The sequence below is a fragment of the Bos indicus genome, chromosome 4 (genome assembly GCF_029378745.1).
Source record: "Bos indicus isolate NIAB-ARS_2022 breed Sahiwal x Tharparkar chromosome 4, NIAB-ARS_B.indTharparkar_mat_pri_1.0, whole genome shotgun sequence".
In the NCBI taxonomy this organism is placed as follows: Eukaryota; Metazoa; Chordata; class Mammalia; order Artiodactyla; family Bovidae; genus Bos; species Bos indicus.
This window is the reverse complement of record NC_091763.1, coordinates 61,872,089-61,886,190: the sequence shown is the minus strand read 5'-3', so window position 1 is coordinate 61,886,190 and position 14,102 is coordinate 61,872,089. Positions and strand designations below refer to the sequence as shown.

The 14,102-nt window shown below is 43.6% G+C and overlaps 1 long non-coding RNA gene across 1 annotated transcript in view; it reads left to right on the top strand.

Annotated features, from left to right (window-relative positions):
• The window catches only part of LOC139182721 (uncharacterized), a 56,585-nt gene that overhangs the window by 12,622 nt on the left and 29,861 nt on the right, over positions 1-14,102 (top strand). Inside the window, exon 2 of the long non-coding RNA XR_011566254.1 lies at positions 6,974-7,089. This is a non-coding gene — a long non-coding RNA (uncharacterized lncRNA). The remainder of the gene's footprint in view (positions 1-6,973; positions 7,090-14,102) is intronic.

The window sequence follows — 14,102 nt, the reverse complement described above, 5'->3', positions numbered from 1 at the left end:
AAGACCTCTCTCTAATTTTATGTATGAGTGTGACTCAGATGAGGAGAGAGAAAGGCAAAGCCCAGGCAGCCAGGGTGGATCCATGTCACTGATAAGATCACACCAGGACCTTGAAGACCAAGTAGATTTTGTCTATGAGTCACAGAGCTGATGCTAAGTAGTGCCCTTTGTATGCGGATGACATCTGTTCTGATTGGCCTATACCCCATCCTGCCATGTTGGTGTCTATTATTGTTGTTCAGTGCCAACACCCATCAGATGTGGCAGGTAATGGAGAGATTGACAAGGAAATCCAGGTAGAGGAAAGAAACCCAGAGGAGGGAAAGAGGGTTCTGATTGGTGAGAAAACCAGCCTGACTCGGCAGAGTACATCACCAGGCAGAAGTAAAAAAGAACCGAGAGGTGAGGATGGGGTATAGCTGGAAAAGGGGCCTGTGAAGACAGCCTAGAGAGAGGGGTTCAGGTCAAGGTGCAGCATATTCCAGACATGAGGGATGAATGCCTAGATTGAGGTCAGGGCAGTATGAGCAGAGAAATAAGATCAGACAAAAATAAGGTTTAAATGAGAGCTCAACAGAGCTCATTGCATATTAGGCACAGGTTAAGAAGGGGGGCTGCTAAAGATGAGGATGAAAGACTTCAAATATGGGAAGGACTTCAGGAAAAAAGACCCTGTACAAAAGAAAGGTTACTGAATGGTGAGGATTGTGTGGTTTGCAAGTGTGCATTTGGCTGCTGATGGGCAAGTGAGATTTTGTCCAGCTTCAAAGACATGCTATAGAGCTCAGGTTGGGGAGGACAGGATTCAAGGCATGGACATGGGAAGTCATCAGTCTAGAGGTATGAGTTGAAGCCAAGGATGTGTGAGGAGTTTGAAGGAGGAAACTCAGGAGAAAACTGAAGTTTGAAAAGTACCTGAAGTGGGTCCAGGAAAAGCTATCTATTGAGTTTGACTGCCTTTATGGAATACCAGCTTCATGCCAAACCAGAAGTATGGTGGAATAGAGAAGTTGATGTGGTACCTTCACAAGACAAATGACTACATGCGTTCAGAATGTAAAGCATCTGAGGTGGTGAGCTGCACACAAAGCTAGAAAGGACACAGGAGAGCCTCCTAAAAAGTATGTGTGGTATAAGGGAGGTGGCAGGGAGAATCTATGGATAGCTTCCTGGAGGAGGGGATGCCTACACTGAGAACTGAAAGATGAGCAGGAGGTGTAGGCTGAAGAACAGTGAGGGGGTGTATTTTATTCAGAGAGCTAATTTTCAAAGGAAATAAACAGTTTGTATGTGTGCTTCAGTTCAGTTCAGTTCAGTCGCTCAGTCATGTCCGACTCTTTGCAACCCCATGAATCGCAGCACGCCAGGCCTCCCTGTCCATCACCAACTCCCAGAGTTCATTCAGACTCACGTCCATCGAGTCAGTGATGCCATCCAGCCATCTCATCCTCTGTCGTCCCCTTCTCCTCCTGCCCCCAATCCCTCCCAGCATCAGAGTCTTTTCCAATGAGTCAACTCTTCGCATGAGGTGGCCAAAGTACTGGAGTTTCAGCTTTAGCACCATTCCTTCCAAAGAACACCCAGGACTGATCTCCTTTCTAATGGACTGGTTGGATCTCCTTGCAGTCCAAGGGACTCTCTAGAGTCTTCTCCAACACCACAGTTCAAAAAGTACCAATTCTTTGGTGCTCAGTTTTCTTCACAGTCCAACTCTCACATCCATACATGACCAGTGGAAAAACCATACCCTTAACAAGAGAGAACTTTGTTGGCAAAGTAATGTCTCTGCTTTTGAATATGTTATCTAGGTTGGTCATAACTTATCTTCCAAGGAGTAAGCATCTTTTAATTTCATGGCTGCAGTCACCATCTGCAGTGATTTTGGAGCCCAAAAAATAGTCTGACACTGTTTCCACTGTTTCCCCATCTATTTGCCATGAAGTGATGGGACCAGATGCCATGATCTTAGTTTTCTGGATGTTGAGCTTGAAGCCAACTTTTTCACTCTCCTCTTTCACTTTCATCAAGAGGCTTTTTAGTTCCTCTTCACTTTCTGCCATAAGGGTGGTGTCATCTGCATATCTGAGGTTATTGATATTTCTCCTGCAATCTTGATTCCAGCTTGAGTATGTGTGCTCAGTTGTGTCCAGCTCTTTGTGACCTTGTGGACTGTAGCCCACCTGGCTCCTCTGTCCATGGGATTTTTCAGGCAAGACTGCTGGAGTGGGTTGCCATTTCCTTCTCTAGGGAGAAACAGTTTGGTCTGGTTTTAAATTATAGTATTTGATGTTTTCATTGTTGCCATTGATATTTTTCTGATAAAAAAGCTTACAAAGAAAACCAGGAGAATGTAACATCAGTGGCCAAGGGAGAGTAGAGTTTCATAAGGCATGAACTGGCACGCCTAGATGCTGCCCGTCCTGAAGGAGAAGATGCATCTGGGAAGCAGGTGGGTCGTGCAATGAAAAAATCAATGGCACCTTTAGGCAAAAGCCATCATCAGGCATAAAAGTGGCCATTACATAATGATAAAGGAACTATTCTGTTAAAAAGCTGTTATAATCCTGAACTGTATAGTTGTAATAACATAGCCTCGGGTCATACAAAGTAAAAATTAACAACTATAGAAAGAAAATATCAAGTCCACTATCATAGTAAAAGATTTTAGGACAGTTGTCACAGAAACAAAACATGCAGACAAAAGAAAAAATCTCAAATAAATAGAAGATTTGAACATCTTAATGAACAACTTGAATGTATATTAACTATGTCTAACATTTAGAAATATGTGAACCATGAACTTCCAGATGTTCAAGCTGGTTTTAGAAAAGGCAGAGGAACCAGAGATCAAATTGCCAACATCCGCTGGATCATCAAAAAAGCAAGAGAGTTCCAGATAAACATCTATTTCTGCTTTATTGACTACGCCAAAGCCTTTGACTGTGTGGATCACAATAAACTGTGGAAAATTCTTAAGGAGATGGGAATACCAGACCACCTGACCTGCCTCTTGAGAAACTTGTTGCAGGTCAGGAAGCAACAGTTAGAACTGGACATGGAACAACAGACTGGTTCCAAATAGGAAAAGGAGTATGTTAAAGCTGTATATTCTCACCCTGTTTATTTAACTTCTATGCAGAGTACATCATGAGAAATGCTGGGCTGGAAGAAGCACAAGCTGGAATCAAGATTGCCAGGAGAAATATAAATAACCTCAGATATGCAGATGACACCACCCTTATGGCAGAAAGTGAAGGGGAACTAAAGAGCCTCTTGATGAAAGTGAAAGTGGAGAGTGAAAAAGTTGGCTTAAAGCTCAACATTCAGAAAACTCCATGGCATCTGGTCCCATCATTTCATGCAAATAGATGGGGAAACAGTGGCTGACTTTACTTTTGGGGCTCCAAAATCACTGCAGATGGTGATTTCAGCCATGAAATTAAAAGATGCTTACTCCTTGGAAGGAAAGTTATGACCAACCTAGATAGCATATTAAAAAGCAGAGACATTACTTTGTCAACAAAGATCTGCCTAGTCAAGGCAATGGTTTTTCCAGTAGTCATGTATGGATATGAGAGTTGGACTACAAAGAAAGCTGAGCACCGAAGAATTGATGCTTTTGAACTGTGGTGTTGGAGAAGACTCTTGAGAGTCCCTTGAACTGCAAGGAGATCCAACCAGTTCATCCTAAAGGAGATCAGTCTTGGGTGTTCATTGGAAGGACTGGTGCTGAAGCTAAAACTCCAATATTTTGGCCACCTGATGGGAAGAGCTGACACACTGGAAAAGACCCTCATGCTGGGAAAGATTGAGGGCAGGAGGAAAAGGGGATGACAGAGGATGAGATGGTCGGATGGTATCACCAACTCAATGGACATGGGTTTGGGTGGACTCCGGGAGTTGGTGATGAACAGGGAGGCCTGGCGTCCTGCGGTTCATGGGGTTGCAGAGTCAGACATGACTGAGTGACTGAACTGAACTGAACATTTAGAGAACATATATTATTTTTCAAGTATGCATAAAACATGCATAGCATATAGCAGGCACAAGGCAAGTCTCTCAAGGAATTTATAATTTGATAGACAGAGATAAGGGGCTTCCCTAGGTGGTACTAGTGGTAAAGAACACTCCTGCTAATGCGGGAGACATAAGAGATGTTGGTTTGATCCCTGGGTCAGGAAGATCCCCTGGAGGAGGGCATGGCAACTCACTCCAGTATTCTTGCCTGGAGAATTCCATGGACAGAGGAGTCTGGTGGGTTCAAGTCCAAAAGGGTTGCAGAGTCAACCAGAACTGAAGCAACTTAGCATGCATGCACATAGAGAGAGACAAGCACATGATGGTCATCCAGTTTTGTGATCTATGCCTTGCTGAAACTTCAGGAGCAGGAAAATTAAACTAAACACGATTGATTCCCTTACTCATAGTGTATCCTAGAAAGGGTCCCCTGGCCATATTCTGGCCAGTTCTGCCTCCTCCCCTGGGTCACCTCCAACCAAGGCTAGGTAACTGTCCCAGGGTCAAGGCTTAAAGAGAGGCTGCCTCTGGGAGGGGCCCTGTGGGACTCCAAATGCAGACAAGCATAGGGAACAAAACAGACCAAAGGAGCAAGAAAGTCACTAACCCCAGGAAAAAGAACAAAAGGCCCCTTTCCCCACCCCAGAGAGGAGGATGATGAAAGAGCACCTAAGCACAGTTCCAAATTTTGTACTAACTGATTTAAAATATCATTTTCCTGTTTAAAAATGGAGCTTGAAAGTGTTTCTCTTTCCCGACTTGACTTTGTGCACCAAGTCTGCTGACCACAGATGGAGCAGGTCTAGAGGGAAACATTTCCCAAGCTTTTCAAATCACTTTTGCGTGATGCTTCTTATAGCATCTTGAGGAGCTGCCTTCTACAAAACACAGTCTGGGCAATGTAGAGAACAGTTTCCCAAACGGCTTCCTTTCAGCTTTCTGTAAGAACACTGCAATAATGGCCCCATCACAAATACTGAAACCAGAAGATTCCTCAACAGACTCCCAGGTGAGCCTCCTCAGCCCTGTTGCTCCAGGGCCTGTTTACCAGGATTCTCTGCCATGCTGCTGCTGCTGCTGCTAAGTCGCTTCAGTCATGTCCGACTCTGTGCGACCCCATAGACGGCAGCCCACCACGCTCTCCCATCCCTGGGATTCTCCAGGCAAGAACACTGGAGTGGGTTGCCATTTCCTTCTCCAATGCATGAAAGTGAAGTCGCTCAGTCGTGTCCGACCTTTAGCAACCCCATGGACTGTAGCCCACCAGGCTCCTCCATCCATGGGATTTTCCAGGCAAGAGTACTGGAGTGGGGTGCCATTGCCTTCTTTGTTCTCTGCCATAAACAGGTTAAAAACATCATAAGGAGGCATCTAGGGCTGAGGATGCACCCTACAGGGAAACCGTTCATTTTCCTTCACTAGTAAAGCTGACCTTGGCTTTGTCACTTCACAATCTAAATGGTTGGATGCTGTGCATTACTGTTGTTACCATCCACATTTTTTTTTCCTTAGAGAAAATGCTGAAAATAAGTGAGTCTTAATACAGTGACAGGGATCTAATACCTGCGAGCATTTCTGCTTTTAAGAACTTTCTGGTGATGTGTACACAGCCGTGTCACTCACCAGCATCATCCGTGATCCGTCAGCACGTCCCCTTCTCACTATGGCAGCAGAACAGAATATGGCACTGTCGGTGTGGTGGCTCCCTAAACCCCGGAAGCCTGTTGTGTGGCCCTGATGAAAACATATTTCACCAGACTCTGTGTCAGCACAGGCCTGAGGCTGGTGTTCAGCTTTCCTTTGGAAACCAGGCCAGGGAAAGGACCTTAGATTCACTCCTTGATGTCCAAGTCAATGAGAAGTGCTAATTCATGACAGTGACACTGACCAGTGGTGACTGAGAAGATGGTGACCGGGTGAATGATAGGGGCCGGGCGACATACTGTAACACAGCTCCCATCATGTTCAATCAGCTGAGAGCACCTTGGGTCTGAGGGTTATACCTCTGGGGCCTGTAGGGAAGTCTCCAGATTTCAGCACGCCCATGAATGACTCATGGTGTGCTCTGGCCAGCTGAAGCGTTAAAGATGATTTAGAGCAAGTGGAACTCATTTGTGGTTAGATGGACATCTTTAAGAGTCCAACTGCCAGCTTTTCTGGGGCTTCAAAACCTACTGAGCTTGGAACAAAGCCAGGCCCATGCAAAACTGTGGATAGGTTTATGCTCCCCTCTCCCCGGCTCCTTCCAATGCTTCCTTTCCCCATCTGGCTGCCCCTGCCCTCAGGCCGTCACATGCTCATGCTGTCCCTAAAACTCCCTATCAGGGTAACATAGCAAAACGGAAGACACCTTTAAGTGAGGACGGTGCCAGGAGTTACACACACACATTTTCTAATCCTCACAAAAGTTTTGCATTTAAAAATAAGGAAATTAAGTTACTCACCCCCAAACCACAGCAAAGGTACCAAAAGTGACATTGGAGTCCAAGTTGAGCTGATTCCATCCTTGCCCACCTTCCCTGCCCCTCCACCTGCTACTGCACCAGGAATATCCATAATCCTCCCTATTAACTTTTCCCTCCCACGTTTCATTCCTTCTCAGCTGAAAACTAAGCTCCCTAACGTAGTGGTTCTCAAAGTGTGGTCCCAGGCTGACTTTAGCATTACCTGAAATACAGATTCTTAGACCACGACATCTAAAGAACCTACTAAATCAGATACTCTGGTAGTAGCACCCAGCAGTCTGTGTTTTAATAAAGCTCTGCAGATACGCCTGATGCCCATGAAAGCATGAGGACCACTTGGCTAAAGGAGTCAATCATGTGGCTGAGTTACCAAGCCATGAATAAATTCTCCCCACCTTGTATGAGAAAATACCTAAAGCTCTAGAAAATTACAGTTGTCTGGGTCTCCTAGGAGTGTTTACAGTTATTGTCTCTGGTATTCTGTTTTCCAGATCATACCCATCTTCCCCTCAAGTCCAATAGGACCAGCTTTGACTGACATGGACCTCTCCCAGTGACCCATACCAGCTACCATAGTCAGCCTGGAGTTTTTTGTCACATCCTCCCAGTGAGTGAGATTATTTCATTTGCATTGACTTTCCAGTGGTAAACTATTCAAAACAGCAACAACAAAAACCTTTAATGAAGACAAAATGAAAGGAGGAGAAAGGGAGTGAGGATTATAGGAAAATAATAGGATGAGTTTCTGTTGATGGACACTTTTGGCAATTGTAAATAATACTGTGAGGAACATTGGAGTACATGTAGCTTTTTGAATTAGTGTTTTCACTTTCTTCAGGTACATATTCAGGAGTGGAACTGGTAAATCATATGATAGATAAATCTAAATTTTGTGTGAAATCTCCAAAATTTCTAATGAAAGCTCAATTTTTTAAATCTGACCAAATGGAACTTTCTGAGGTCTGAATGGCATCTCAGAGTCACCAGTTTGTAGTCTTAGGTCTAAGGGAAGCACAGAGTCATGCAAACATTTAATAATTCCCACAAAAGAAAACCCTATACGACTAAGGGTAAAGCATATGAAAAGGATCCCAGGGCTAAGAACCTAGATGGTTCAGAGAAGAAAAATATTGGGGAGATGGTAGGGTTATTTGGCTGAAAACTGGACAAATTATCATCATGGCCTGTCTACATTAATCAAATCTGCCAGATAATTACTCACCTCCCTACTTTCCAGAGCCTGTTGAGTATTCATTTTCACAGTTGCATCCTAAATTTAGCTCTAACTCTGATAACTGGGACCTTGCTTCGGGTCTATTCTCTGACCTGGTCCTGGCTAACATCCAAGACTCTGACACCCTACAGAGGTGTAGAAGTTACAACCTGAGTTCTATTGCTCTGTTACTGGCCCTTCAGGCCCAATGCTTCAGAGCCCCAGACAGAATGTGAGCAACCATTGCCTGCCTGTAACTGGTGGGGACGGCTATGGGACTAGACAGATATTTGGAGCTTAGTACATATGTATTATACTTAGTCCATACCCTTAGTTCTAACTTAATTCTCCATCAATAATCTTTATTTTAGGAAAGAGGTAATTGGAGCCCAGAGAGGTTAAGTAACTTGTGTCCAAGGGCCACCCAGCCAAGAAGTGGTAATCCTGGGATTTTTACCCAGGTCTTCTACATTATATCCACTCTTTCCTCTACATCTTCATGTATTGTTGAAGTTAAGTCAATCCAAATTACCTCCTCACTAAAACACTTTCAATAATTCCCTGGTGTAGTGTCTTAAAGAATAAAATACAAAGTAAGGGCATTTGAGGCCAGCTGGTTTCAGTCTTGGCTCTGCCACTTGCTTACATGCAAATTCCAGCAGGTGACCCTGCTTCCCTGCCCATCAGTCTTCTCTCCTGTAAAGTAGAGATTCTATATACTCAGGAGATGCTGGGAAGAATACATTCACTGTGCATAAAAAGAATCTAGTCCAGTGCCTGGCACACATGAAACACCCAATAAATGGGATTCCCCCTTTCCTAATTGAAGGATTGGGCACTTTCCATAATATGTGTTGAAAGTCCACACACATGTCCCCCTTTTATGATACTTGGTCACTTGGCAGAGTTGCCGAAGGTGAGAGCCTTTGCTGCACCCTCCTTCCACCCCAAAAAAGTGCAGAGGCCCCAGCTTCTTGTCCTCTCCCTCAGAATCATTATAGATATCAGTCATTCCACAGGATGCATTCCACAGAACACGATGTTCCTTGATATTAGTAGGTCTTGAGTTCATAAAATCCCAAGTTAAGCAAAGTTAAACAGATATTTTTCTTGCAGAACTTTTCAAAGTTTTTAAAATACTAAGATGATTTATGACACTCAAAGAGAACAGCATACAGCCTTACCCAAATTATTTAACTACAGTGCCTTGTTTTTTCACTGAGAATCTTGCCAGATTTGCGTCTTAAAAAATACATGTTGGGAAATACTGGTCTGACACTTAGAACCATTCCCGTCACCAGACTGAAGTGATGCCTGCAGCTCTGCTGAGACTACACCAGGGCTGCCCACCAGTGAATTTTCCAAGAGCCCCATCATTTAAGTGTCTAATGGCTTTCTCTTCTGCATGAGCAGCATGCACCAATATCCAGGCCAGTAAGGTTTGGGTATACACTTCAGAGCCCCTGGCTGAAGCTCCAATAGAACTAGTACTGGAGCTTGAAGATTTGTGGCCACTTTTTCGTAGGAGATAATGGGGAGGCAGAGCCACCTACAGGATACTTGTGTTACTGCACAAGGAGAGCAGCTAGGAGCCTATGGACAGAGGGACTGGGGGATGCAATGAAGCACCTAGGGAAAATTGTTCTACCCTCTCTTTACTTCAGATGGACATTTCACAGCATGGTTTTTACAGGCAGACCTTTTATTTTTGTCTTATGGGAATGAGTAGAGAGACGCGATCTTGATCAAACGTGTGTGTTGGGGAGGGAGGGGATATGAAGTAAATGTTTCCTCTGTAAGGCTGAATGTTCATTAAAGAATACAGAAAAGTGGGCCCATTTTCAGTGACTCCATATCAACAACAATGTAACTGTAGGATTAGTTTCACCCTGACAATGAGATGTGCCCAGTGGTTTACAGGACATTTTGCACAAAACATTTGAGGGCTCTTCATTATAGCAACTAAAGCCTCACAGTGGTTTCCTAGATGTGTCTTTAGTATTTTGAAAAATAGACTTTTCTTCCCAAAAGTGAAGGTAATAGCACTTATGTCATAAGAACTCTGCCTGATGGACCACATTTTGTGATAAAAGCAAAATGAGAAGCATGTTAATGCACTTAGTAACAGATGTGCACAGATGTGTTCAGGCTGATGGAAACGCTTTTATCAGACCTCTCAGGGCAGGCAAGGGAGGAGAGTCATGTGCTGGGACAGATCATTCCCAGCTCCTTTTGTGTGCAAGGAATGAGGGCCATTCCTTCATCCGACATACAACAGTGTTTCCTGGCCTGTTACCTACCTACCAGACACAATGGTGGGTGCAGCAGACCTAGCTAGCAAATCTGGTAGGTGCAGCCTGGTAAAATAAAATGCATGCCCTCTCATCCTTGAGATACCTGGTCCCACCAACCAACAGCAGTGGGAGCAATATTTCCAAGTAGGGAAAATCTCAAAGATCATCCTTTGAAAAGTTCTAATTAAGAGATGTTCCCATACTTAGAATAGAATTTGCCAGCAAGGAATAAAGAGAAGCCTGCTGCATTTTGTTAGGCAGGACAGTTATGCCCAAAGTAGAAATCAATTTGTCTTTTCCAACAATTCACTTGGATTCATGCCCTTATGAACACTTTCCATCTGAAAATTTTTATGAAGAAAATTCAGCCTATTTCTACAAGAACATACTATCTAAGCAGTCTGTACATAAGACAAGCTTCAATTATTTTGATGATTGATAGTTTACAATTAGAAATGCTAATGAAAGCAGCTTTATAATCTGAAAATCCAAACATTAAGAACTCCAAAATTATGCTTATCATTCTGAATTCTCTTGGCTCACTCTTTGCCTTGCTTTTTTTTTTTTTTCTTCTTTTACATCTAGTTTTTTGTTTCCGCTATTGTCTATTTTATTTTCCTTTAAAGTTATTTTACATCCTTTAAGGAATAAATACATGGTTTTTAATATTAGAGACTATTGTGGAAAACAGCTTACTTCTATTATTTTTAACTTGGGTTATCTAGCTGAATTATCTACATAAAAGCCTTGAATGTTAGTATTCCCCAGAAACCAGATCAACAGTAACTCAGAAATAATTAAGTGAAATCTGAAAGAATCCTCAAATTCCAAAACCTCAAAATACTACTTATTTCTGCAGTTGTAAAAAGCAACATGCTTCTTAATGACAAAGTCCATAAAACCTGCAAGATGTGGCTTTAGCTATAAAACAAAACAACTGCAGAAGACAAGAGAATCTCTGGAGAAAAAATATTCCACTCTAAATATTTCATCCCATCTGTAAATGGAAGTTATCCTAGTGGTTACTTTGGGGCTGAAGTACAGATTGGGAAGGGGCATGAGGAAATTTTCTGGACTCCTGGGATGTCCTATGTTTCCACCTTGGTGGTAGTAGGACACACAATTGTTGTTTTTAAGTCTGTAAGTCGTGTTCGACTCTTTGCAAACCCATGGGCTGTATCCTGCCAGGCATCTCTGTCCGTGGGATTTCCCAGGCAAGAATACTGGAGTGGGTGTCATTTTCTTTTCCAAGGGATCTGCCCAACCCAGGGATGGAAACGGAGTCTCCTGAGTCTCCTGCATTGTAGGTGGATTCTTTACCATTGAGCCCTGAGGGAAGTAAGACATGTGATTACTGATGTTAAAATTATCAAGTTGTATGCTACAATTGGTGTACTTGATTTACTTAACTATGTTATACATTAATTAAATTTATAGTATTTAAATTTATTCTGTTATACCTTAATTGAATTAAACATGCTTTTCTGTGTTATACCTTGATATGTATTCAATTAATACATATGTATGTAGGATTTTTCATTTCAGAAATCTCACTGAATCTTAAGATAACCCAAAGTGAAATTTTAAAGGGATTAAATTTCATTCACTATACTCTATCTATACTCTTATTTTCCAAAGTAAGGAAATGGACACATGTATAATTTTAAAGTGTCCACCTAAAGTAAGGAATAAAACCAAAAATGTCCCGCTTGGAAAGAATCATTTTTCTTGCACCCAGATGAGGGACCTGGGTCTCCCAGGCCTCCTCACATACAGGCCTGAACTCTGCTCTCAAATGAGCCCACCAGGCTGGTCCTGAGCCCTTGGGGAGTTGCACTTGGAGGGGCTCCTCTCAGGAAGCAAGGGGACAGTTGGAGCTATGAGAGAAGCAGGAGTCCTGACCTGCCTAGGTCTGAGCGAGCGGCACTTCATGTTTAAAGACTCAGAAAATCCTTATTCAGTCAGTTGAACAAGCAGTCCCCAGGGAGCCAGGGAGCTGAGAGGGAGTGAAAGGCTGCTTCCCAGGGCTCACAGAGGCCCAGCTGCCTGTGCATTCTTTACTGCTGATCTGCCCGCATACATCATCTCAACAGTGAACAGCTTGACTTTCAGTGATTTTCAGTGGGAGAATATGTATCTCTTGAAAACACGTATTTTCTAAAATCTTATAAACATTAAATAGAATATCAGAGATGCAGTGCCCAGGTGATTCTTAGTGAAACAGGCCTCGTTCATGTCAAAGGAACCAGCACAGACAGGCCACCACACTCTCAATGCCAAGTGCTGGGCAGAGTCCTAGGGAAACAGAGATCCACAGAAACATGGATTCAGTTGGAAAGAAGGCTGGCAAATGAGCCATCACCAGCCATGCCAACTATGTCATGGACAAGTACAGAGTATTGATGGAAGTATAACGCACTGGAGACTCTTTCCAGGCAAATTAGGGGAGCTCTGTGAGTAAAAGTCACTCAGTCATGTCCGACTCTTTGCAACCCCATGGACTATACACTCCATGGAATTCTCCAGGTCAGAATGCTAGAGTGGGTAGCCTTTCCCTTCTCCAGGGTATCTTCCCAACCCAGGGATCGAACCCAGGTCTCCCTCATTGCAGGCGGATTCTTTACCAGCTGAGCCACAAGGGAAGCCCAAGAATACTGAAATGGGTAGCCTATCCCTTCTCCAGGGGATCTTCCTGACCCAGGAATCGAACTGGGGTCTCCTGCGTGGCAGGCGGATTCTTTACCAACTGAGCTACTAGAGAAGCTCTAAAGAGGAAATAATTTCCAACTGTGTCTTGATAAAACCCATGTGCTGCAGGAAAATCATAACATATTCTAACATAAGGTATGATGAAGAAAGTAAAAAAGTCCCCCAGAGTGCCACCAAACAGGGCAGTCACTGCTAGCCTCTTAGGTACCCACTTCTAGACTTCTGCCCAGCCAGGGTTCATGCACCATTGACCACAGTTTGCACACACTTTGCTAAGGTTTTTGCACAATCTCATTTTATCCTCACAGCAAACCTGGACAGCAGGTAGAATTGGAGAGTGGTACTGAGGTAGGGGATTGGCATGTGTCAATTCTGGTTTACTAGCAAGGAATTAGGATGTTTAAGGAAGAGAATTGACCTGCTTGGGTTAGTACACCTTACCACCTGATCTGTCTGACAACAGAGCCCTGGCTCCTTACCATCTCGGAGGATGGTCCTGTTCCAAGCTCCAAGCTGGGAGTCCAGGGTGACCCGGAACATGAGGGTGGGGAGAAGCAGGTGGTGAGTGGCAGGAAGTGAAGCTGGGTGTGGAAAACACTGAGTGCTTGGCTGAGAAGTTTGGACTTCAGCCTGAAAATAATGAAGTGTCATGTAGATTCCTAAGCATGAAAGTAATGAAATCTGTTTTGTGCTCTAGAAAGATCCTGCTGGCAGCAAGTGGGGGCATAAGCTGCAGTGGGATGAGTATTATGAAGCAGTTCAGATGCAAAGTGAGATGACCCTCAACCAGAACAGCAGACTGGGGCAAGGAGATCCAAGGAACCTGCAGGAGGAATCCCTGAGTGAAAGGAGGCAGGGATGAGGAAGAAAGAGGAAATCAGGGAGGACTCTAAGCTGGGGTCCTAGTCTCAGTGACAGTGGGGGGTTCTGTTCATGAGGACCCTTTCCTATGCTGAGCACTGTGTAGACACTGAAGTACAAGGGTGAATTAGGACTGACCTAGTCCATAATTGGCACTCTTGGATGGACCCATGACAGCATTATCCTACTCCACATTCCCCTTGATGGAGAAGTTGGGAGTGAGGAGACCCTTTTGTACATGACAGCCTGACACAAATGTGTCAATTGAACATGACACAGATTTTCAAGAATAACCTTTCTGGGGGTCTGAAGCCAGAGGGTTGGACTAAGACTGGTTTTTAATCATTTACAAAAATATCTAGAGTCTGTACTGAATTGCAGTGGAGGAAGGAAAAAACCATTTATTTCCATTTCTTTAATGCCATCAACATGAACTTGGAGTTTTCATGTCCCAGATCTTGGTGCCACGCAAGGACACATTCAATCAGATTCTCCTACAGGGTTATTATTTTAAACTCATCTAGACTTCTGCTCTTTGCGTTA